Consider the following 9,790-nt stretch of genomic DNA (forward strand, 5'->3'; position numbering starts at 1 on the left):
CTTTGCCCATTCTGTCGGCTGAAAAATATGGGAAGTTTCACGAGTTTGTGTGTCATCCTTGTGCAGGGGTCATGCTAATCTTCTCTGTATCATTCCAATTTTAGTATATGTGCTGCTGAAGCGAGCACTCAAACAAAAATTTTAAAGAAGCAAGACTAAACTATACTTTGTAGGAATTCATACTTGGGTAACTTTAAAGAAAAGAAGGAAGGGATTACTTTAGGAATTGGGATAATTTTTTTAACATTTATTTATTTTTGAGAGACAGAGCACAAGCTGGGGAGGGAGAGAGAAAGAGGGAGACAAAGAATCTAAAACAGGCTCCAGATTCTAAGCTGTCTGCATAGAGCCTTCCACAGAGCTCAAACCCACCAACTGCAAGATCATGATCTGAGCCAAAGTCAGATGCTTAACTGACTGAGCCATCCAGGCACCCTGGGGATAAATGTTTTTAAATTTTTTTTTACATTTATTTATTTTTGAGATATAGAGGAAGACAGAGTGCAAGTGGGGGAGGGGCAGAGAGAGAGGGAGACATAGATTCTGAGATGGACTCCAGGTTCTGAACTGTCAGCACAGAGCCTGATGTGGGGCTCAAACCCATGAACCGTGAGATCATGACCTGAGCCAAAGTCAGATGCTTAACCAACTGAGCCACCCAGGTGCCCCTAAAGTATTTTTTAATTTGCAGTTTTTTCACCTTATGTCTCCAACCCGCCCATGCCCCCCTCCAACTCCACCGCCCCCAACCAACTCCCACTTATGCTGTATATACTGTATATAGTGAAAGAAAGACTCAGGATATTTGACTAGGAAAGTTGTTTTAACTTTCATGGAGGAATTCTGGGGAAGCCGACAAAGTTTTGTTCCTTGATTACGTGATGCTCACCTCAAATATATCAATAAACTGTCCATCTGTGTGTGAAGAGGTTCTATATCTGTGTTTTACTTTGAAATAAAATGGTTTCGTAAAAATCCAGTATGCCGTGTTACTGATATAGGAGAAAATAACATTTTGTTATTTTAAATATTTAAATGACTTTTATAGCAAAACCATGATTCATATGACTCACAAAAGAGAACTGTGTGATTCTAGTTTTGAAATAATTCATTATCTGACATTTGAGAATCACTTTAATGAGTAAGAACTTTCCCCATTAGTAATATCCTGCTTCATGTTGATGTTCCTACAGTGTGGTGTATAGTATATAGTCAATAGTATTCACTGAAATAATAATGGCTGCTTTTCAAATAGCATATTTGGTCTTGAATTTTAAATCATCTTGAAATAGACATTTGTTCATTTGCCAGCCTCCATAAAAAAAACATAACTATGATTTCAGAAAGCCACCTCATTCTTTGTAACTTCACATTAATCTCAGGACAATTCTATCATTCGAAAAATAAGTACTAATATTATTCTTACGTGAAGTTTTTCACAGAAAAACAACATTAACTTATTTTAAAATTTTAATCTCTTTAAAAATATAAATAAGTAAGGTAGGTAGCATTTTATAAATACGATACCCATGATACTAGACATTTTTAATGTCCTTTTTAGTTGGAGAATAAGGAGTAAAATAAGAGCAATCTTCCCTTTATCATCAGAAAAATGCACATCAAGATTTTATAAGGTAGAAAAATGATAACGAATATGGAGCTTGCAAGAAAAATGATGTGTACTTATAATTATTTAGTTTGATATTAAAACCTTAGAATCTATTTCAGATATAGATTCATTTTTTTTAATTTTTAATAAATGTTTTAATTGTTATTGAGAGACAAAAAGAGACAGAGTATGAGCATAGGAGGGACAGAGAGAGAAAGGAGACACAGAATTCAAAGCAGGTTCCAGGCTCTGAACTGTCAGCACAGAGCCTGATGTGGGCCTCAAACTCACAAACCACAAGATCATCACCTGAGCCAAAGTCAGATGCTTAACCGACTAAGCCACCCAGACCCCAAGATTAATTTTTAATTATGACCTGAGATATCCTAATAATAGTTATTTAACTATTTTCTATACTTTTCTTCTCTACTTTGTTCTTTCTCTTAAGAACTCTGATTTCATTTTTATTTTTGTTATTTTGTTCTTAAATATTTTTCAATGTTTTTACTTTTATTTTTGAGAGAAAGTGTGAACAGAGCAGAGGCGGAGAGAGAGGAAGACACAGAATCTGAAGCAGGGCCCAGGTTCTGAGCTGTCAGCATGAAGCCCAACGTAGGCTAGAGCTCATGAACCATGAGATCATGACATGAGCTGAAGTCAGACACTCAACCGACTGAGCCACTCAGGCACTTTACTTCCTGAACATGACAATTATATTTAGATCTTTTTTTAAAGGAGAGCTATTTTGAGCTATTGCATTTACTTTTCAAAATCATTATCTTTGTCATGGACAGAGTAACTTCAGCATAGCCAAAGTCTCTAAAAGTAATTATCCTTAATTTTTTTTCCTTGAAAATTCAAAGCCATTTTTATCCTATGCCCTAGATAATGTCTCCCTGATCAATTCTATTTTGCTGTTTTTGGCATTATTTGTTTCTGAGATTTTACTTTATACCATCCCTCATAGAAATAGCTTTGCAAATTCCAAAAATAAAAAGGTATTTTAACGTTTAAGTTTATAGTAACCAAATTTTCTAGTGCTGAGTGCTAAATTTTGCCAGGTAAGATCAATTTTTTTGTATCTTTATATTTGTGACCACAGGATCTCATCCCAGCAGATCTTAGTAAATAACGGTAAGTTCAGAATAGGCAATAAACTTACTAAATATGTAATTATTAGCATTATAATTAAAGCTATTAGCTTTACTCAACCATGAAAGCTTTAGGTAAATCTGGAACTTAGGAACACACAAATGGCATATGTAGAATATATTTACTTTGTTTTAATACTTGCTATCATATAAACACAAGTAATGGAAGGGGGTCAATTCCGTACAGCATTAAAACATATCCAATTAAAAAATAACTCAGAAGTCTTAGTTTCCCAATACAAATGTACATAGTGTTTAAGTGAGCATTTATTACAACAATGACAGAGTGACAGCATTTTCAAAATGTCAAGACCCAGTGCTGCTTTTTGGGGCCCTGCACAAACGTCTGATCAAAGAGGTAAAGAAAGCTAAAATCCATCCCATGCTCTACTTGCCAAGCCCCACACCCTGGTGTGGACTTCTTAACCCAGCATATCTTCTGATGGATAAGCCATGCCTCCACTCTAGAACTGTATTAAAATATACAGGAGTTTTTATTTTTCAAATCTCTTAACGATTCCTAAGGACTTCCAATAGCTAAGAGAAACTTTAGAAACAGCACTACTTCTTATACCATATCCTTTCAATACATTGGAATTAGTGGTTACATGAATGAATGAATGAATGAATATGTTCAGCTAAACCAGAAGTCTTGTATTAAACTGTTTTATCATCAAAAACGTTGGTTAAATCTAGGCAGCACAAAATCAACCCAATGACAGTTTAAAAATCTAGTCACTCTCCAACACGCTAGATATACAAATTATTAAATAATTTTCTTTTTCTTCCATGGATTACATAACAAATTAGCCATTCTGACATTGTGTAGGAACAACACAACTTACAGAACTTATAATACTGAGAATAGCATAATGTAAAAGAGAAAAGGGAAAACATAAATTTTGAATAGTTTTAAGTAGAGGGAATTGGGGGGACATTTTATTTATTTAGTATCAAAACAGATTGCTGGCTCAAGGAAGACAGACAAGAAAAAAAAGGAAAGGAAAGGAAAATTAAGGGTCACTAACTTAATAAACTATGGTAAAACTAAGTAAGATTTATGTTTCAATATAATTTAAGAGCATGAATAAATTTCTGCAGGGAACCATCAGCAACGACCATAGTTGGGCTTGGGTATAAGTCTATCAGACAAATGGTGGTAAAATAAGAGTCCTGAACAAGGTAACAGCATGAGAAAATCAAGTGTTTACAGTCAGATACTTTCTTAAATTCCAGCTCTTTCAGGTATATCTGTGTTACATTAATCTTGTTAATTTCCTTCTTCAAGCTTCAGTTTATTCAACAATATGTTATAGGATTATGTGTGAAAGACACACAAAAAAATACCTCATATTACAGAGTATATAATAAATGGAAAGTATATATTCATACTCAGCCACTCTTTTACCAATTTGCAAGATTGCTACTCCATAACAGCATGAGTCTCAGGAATATTGAGAGGGAAGTCAACTTCATCTCTTAGGAAAAAAATCAGAGGAAGAGAAGATAATGCCAGTGTGCCTGGAAGGTCAGGCATGGAAACTTCAGAAGGGAGAGTCAAGAAAAGAGGGATTGATTTCAATGTCAAAATTACAGTTGTAAGCTTATAAACCTCCCTAAAATATTCACTTGCTTCTCACTCCCTTAAACCATAATTTCAGTTAGTGTATTTAAGAAAATTCTTTCCATTCTCTCTCTCTAATCTATCTCTTCTCTGTTCAGTTTATTTACTGCAGTGTTCCTCACTCTACAGATTCATCTGCCTCATGGAAACCTCCTATCCATGGATTTTGCCACTGATCGTATAATTCCTTTATGTTCTCACTTCCCTCTTTACCCAGCTGGGTATTCAGAATTCATTTCTTTTATATAGATCATTAATTTCCTTGTTCATCTCTCCCTTCACCCTTCTCTTTTGAAAAACTACTAATTCTGTTTAGTTCAACTCTTTACTCACTTTGCAGTGTTGGGAGAGTGTTTCCTCCTGCTCTATGCAGTTGAACAGAGCAGGAGAAAGATACACAATTCTCTCCCTTTAAATCTGAAAACACAAACTGGCATTTGGCACTGCCCTGTATTCTACTAGGAAATTAACTTTCTTTTTCTCTTGGAAAACTAATTCACACTTTCTTTCCTGTACTCAAATTTCCATTATCTCCTCCCTCCTTTCCCACTCACTCCTGATGACCTTGACATCTGTAGCATTCAGAAAATTAGAAGAGCAAAAAATCTCCAGTACAAACTCTGCTCAACTCTCTGCTTCTGTATACTCTGCCTTTCTTTCTGTTGCAATAGTATTCCTAACTATTCCTCTGTGTGTGTGTGTGTGTGTGTGTGTGTGTGTGTGTGCGTGCGCGCGCGTGCCATGAGACCCTTTAGAAGTCTGGTGAAATCTATGGATTCTTTTCAGAGTAATTTTCTCAAATGCATAAAACACAATGCTTAGGAATACAAAGGAAACCAATTATATTAAGAATTAGATATCAAAATGTTTAAAACTTTATGGTACAGTAGTATATGTGTTTCTCTTTTTAATGTTTATTTATTTTTGAGAGAGAGAGCACAGGAGAGGGGCAGAGAGAGAGGGAGACAGAGGATCTGAAACAGGCACCACACCATCAGTGCAGAACCAGATGCGGGGCTCAAACTCACCAACCATGAGACCAAGACCTGAACTGAAGTCTGATGTTCAACTGACTGAACCACCCAGTTGCCTCCATGTGTTTCTTTATCAGTGCATTATACAAGATGACCTAGCAGGTATTTAGTAACTACAACATTTTAATATAGTAAGGAGAAACAACATTTAAGATATTTCCAATAGTTGTTATGTGATTTGAAAATATCTATATTGGTAGCCAATTCTGATTTATTGATTCATTATTGAAGAAAACATTAAATTTCAGTTGAAGGTTGATCAAAATAAAGATGAAGTTTTTTGCCCATTCGAGTTGACAAACTTTCTGAATTCTTATCTGTGGGCTTCCTGGAAGTCAGTGGATAACAGATTTTAAATCTCAGGTAAAGCCAACCACTCTACTCACACAAAAACTGACCATATGCTGGATAAAAAAGCAACTTTCAAGGGCTTTAAAATCTGGCCTTATTGAAGCTAAACCACAGAAACCAGTAATAAAAAGAGAACTAGCACATATCTCTATACTTGGAAATTAAGAAATTCTAAAATTATATATATTTGAAAACTTATTATATTCAGAAATTAAGAGATACTAAATACTACATATTTTTCAAATAATGAATTAAAGTAGAAATTAGGAAAGTTTTTAATCTAACATAATAAAATAACAAAAGATTAAATATCCAAATTTTTGTGATGTATATAAAGAAATGTTAAAGGACATTTATAGCCTTTAAAATTAAATATATAAATCAGAAAGGAAGGGTTGAAAATTGAGCCAAACATCCATCTCAGGAAGTAAGAAAAAGAAAAGCAAAAAAAAAACTCAAAGAAAATGGAAGAATGAAAGAAGTAGAAACTCATGAAATAAATAAATACATATTAGTGGGAATCAACAAAGCCATAGGCTGGTTCTTTGAAAAGACTGTATGCTGGTGAAACTCTTGAAAGAATAATCAAGAAAAACAAGAGACAACATGTATCAAAGAACATCAGCATAGATCCTACAGACACTGGCAATGTATACAAGCATGTAATAAGCAACTTTATACCGATAAAATATTGAAAATTTAAGTGGTATGGACACAATTCTAATAAAGAACATATAGCAATATGAACTAAGAAGATATAAAAATGTGAACAGTCCTGAGATTATTAAAGAAATCAAATCATTAATGAAAAACCTCTTCAAGAAAACTGCAGGCCAAGATGGCTTCCCTGGTGAACTTTTCCAAGTACTTAAGAAATAGTTGTTCTCAATCATACAAAATCCTTTAGAATATAAGGGGAAGTCAAAATTGTTTAACTTGTTTTGTGAAGCTACCATAATTTTCACATCAAAATCTTACAAGGAAACCACAAGGAAAGAAAATTAAGTTCAACACACCCATGTACATAGACCCCCAAACTCCTAAACAAGATGTCAGTTAATCATACTCAACAGATACAAAATAAATAAAATATAATAATCAAGATGATAATAATCAAAGTTGCCTTAACACTTAAAAATTAGCATAATTCACCACATTAAAAAATGAAGATAAAAAATGTGATTTCAGCAGACACAGAAAAAAGTTGCATAAAATTTAACACTTTAGTAATTTAAAAATAGCAAACTATTTTTAATGTGATTTTCAAATGATAACAAAAATATCCACAAAATAATAATCTATGATAATGAACAAAAGATACACAAAATAACATTTTTTCAGAATACCAGCAGCAACAATTTAGAAAAGAACCCTTATAAAATTGTATCACTCAAAATAGAATCAAAAGATGTCAAATAGGCAATTTTCTTCCCATTTTCGAGGTGAGAGGGAGCCTTAAGCACCCAAGGAGGATGAGTAGGAGCAGATGGAGGTGGAAGAGGAACGGCATGTAAGGCGGGGCGTAAGGGAGGCTAAAGCTGTTTCAGATGAAAGTGCCAAAGACTGTCTAAGCCAACACGTGACTAGCCGGTGCTGCAAAGATGGGGGCAGTGATGGCAGCGCTTACTGACATTTTATGTTACGTTTCCAGCACTTGAAGTAAAAATGAATCCAAGTTTAGGAAGTCACTTTGCAGGATCAGAATTATACACAGCTGCATGTTCTACAGAATCTCCCAGATCAAAAGAAGCATTTTCCAAAGTAAGTGTCAGGTTTATTGAGCTACAAGATATATACAATAGAATTAATGCTTTCTCTTCCATATGAGTTTTGACAAACACATTCAGCCATGTGCCCAGAATAGAGACTATGGCTGTCATCCCCAAAAGTTCCCTTGTACCACTTTGTGGTCAATCTTCTCCCCTCCTCCCTAGCCTTTGGCAAGGATTATTGATATGTTTCACGTTCTTGTAGTTTTGTCTTTTACTAGTGTAAACGAGTGTCACATGTGTCCTTGCTTCCAGAAATACCTTTTAAAATGATATAGGTATTTCTAAAACACTTTGAAATTTCCTCACTACAATAGAATTTTACTATAGCACTTTCTAATAACTTCATATTCTAAGTGAAATTATAAGTAAAAATCCAATGCACAGTATAATCATGTGTATTGAAAAGGACAAACTATTAAATACAGATGAAAATACTGTAGTCCCCTTTATCTGTGGAGAATATGTTCCAAGATACCCAGTGGACGACTGAAATTGCACATAGTACTGACCCTACATATTATGTTTCTCCTATGCACACATGCCTATGATAAGGATTGATTTATAGATTAGGCATAGTGAGAGATGAATAATAACTAATGATAAAACAGAATAATAACAACATGGTATAATAAAAGTCATGTGAATGTGGTCTCTCTCCTTCAGAACATCTCATTGTACTGTACTCATCCTTCTTTTGATGATATGAGATGACAAAATGCCCACGAAATGAGATGAAGTGAGGTGAATGATGCAGGCAGTGTGACGCAGTGTCAGGCAGCCACTGACCTGCTGACCGTTTGTCAGAAGGAGGATCATCCGCTTCCAGACTGTGTTGACCACAGGTAACTGTAACTGTGGAAAGCAAAACCGCAGATAAGAGGGACTACTATATATGAAAATAAATTTATAAGCACTTACAGTCTTTGCTATGTGACAGCTACATTTCATCCCCAACTATTAGAAGTAATTTTATACATAATAGCTCATTTGATCTTACAACACTATAAGGAAGCTATTATAATCCAAATTTTATGGATGAGGAAATTGAAGCTCAGAAAGACGTTTGACCAAGGTCACATGGCTGATAGGTGGCAGAACCACTTGGCAGACAAGCTAGTTCTGTATCTATTCTTTTAAAAAGGAGGAGGGGGAAGAGGGAAAGGGAGGAAGGAGGAGAAGGGGGAGGGGGAGGGGAGGAGAAGAAGGCAAGAGAATATAAAGTTCAACCAAAATAGATTAGATCATAGCACACTGGAGATTAAGGATGACCTAGTCATGCATCTATGTATATACATTAGCAAATTAGATTAATTAAATCAGCACACTCTATATGGAAAGGAACTTTATCACTGGGGCAACTGAGGTCAGAGGAAAACAAAAATTTGTCCAACATACCTAGGCTAAATTATGGATTACTTGGCAGTGAAATAAAGGCATTCTCTCTACACTGTTGCAAAATATCCTTAATCACTTGAAGTAGATACTGCATGCAATTTGCCTGTCATACACAGACCCCTAGTTTGAAAACCCTCGAATGTCTTGATTCTCATAGACCCTTTCTGAATAAACAAAGATGAGATAGGGTACACATGGGTGATTATGCCTTATTTCAAATGACTTTGCTAGTCCAGGATCTTTGCATGACCAGAGCGGACTGTAAGGTATGCATCTCGAGAGCTGTGCCCTCTGGGCTTCCTCTCTACAGAGGAGTGACTGAAATATCTCAGGGGGACTTTAAATGAGAGAAACATAGTTTGCGGGGAACCGGCCCATGCACCAGGGTCTACGGGTCCCTGGGTAGGGGGTTGGTGTCGGCACAATATCTATAAGAAAGGAGACAGATAAAGTGAATGGTGGCAAGATTGCACTTTACTGTGATGCTTAGGATCTTTATATACCATAGATGATTACATCATTTTTCTAATGATTGCATTGTTTGTTACTTCCAGAAAAATTATTATTTCCATGGTAGCAAAAACAGAAAATCAAAATAGAAATGAGGCACAGTACAGAAGATCAAAAAACATAATTCATCACTCAAAATACATCAGCAGGGGTTTGTTTTATGTATATAGTAATATTATTAACCGAAGCTTATGACAAGGCTATTTTTTCTTAAAAGTGAACATGATGATTTACGGGTAAAGTGCCCCTGACCAGGAAGGGAGTTTCAATCTGAAAATTTGCCCACTCACTGAAACTAATTAAAGGTCATAGAAAACTAACTCCAGTCTCTAATCCATCATGAT

General features: G+C 35.1%; 1 long non-coding RNA gene and 1 other non-coding gene across 2 annotated transcripts in view; both read right to left on the reverse strand.

Moving 5' to 3' along the window:
• Positions 1 to 8,403, reverse strand: part of LOC115292106 — an 18,178-nt gene extending 9,775 nt beyond the window's left edge. Inside the window, exon 1 of the long non-coding RNA XR_003908808.1 lies at positions 8,328 to 8,403. This is a non-coding gene — a long non-coding RNA (uncharacterized LOC115292106). The remainder of the gene's footprint in view (positions 1 to 8,327) is intronic.
• LOC115293010 lies at positions 22 to 128 on the reverse strand. Its single transcript, XR_003909283.1, has one exon. It is a non-coding gene; the product is annotated as a U6 spliceosomal RNA (small nuclear RNA).
• Positions 8,404 to 9,790: the final 1,387 nt, after the last annotated feature.

The sequence above is a fragment of the Suricata suricatta genome, chromosome 5, assembly GCF_006229205.1.
Source record: "Suricata suricatta isolate VVHF042 chromosome 5, meerkat_22Aug2017_6uvM2_HiC, whole genome shotgun sequence".
NCBI classification, from domain to species: domain Eukaryota; kingdom Metazoa; phylum Chordata; class Mammalia; order Carnivora; family Herpestidae; genus Suricata; species Suricata suricatta.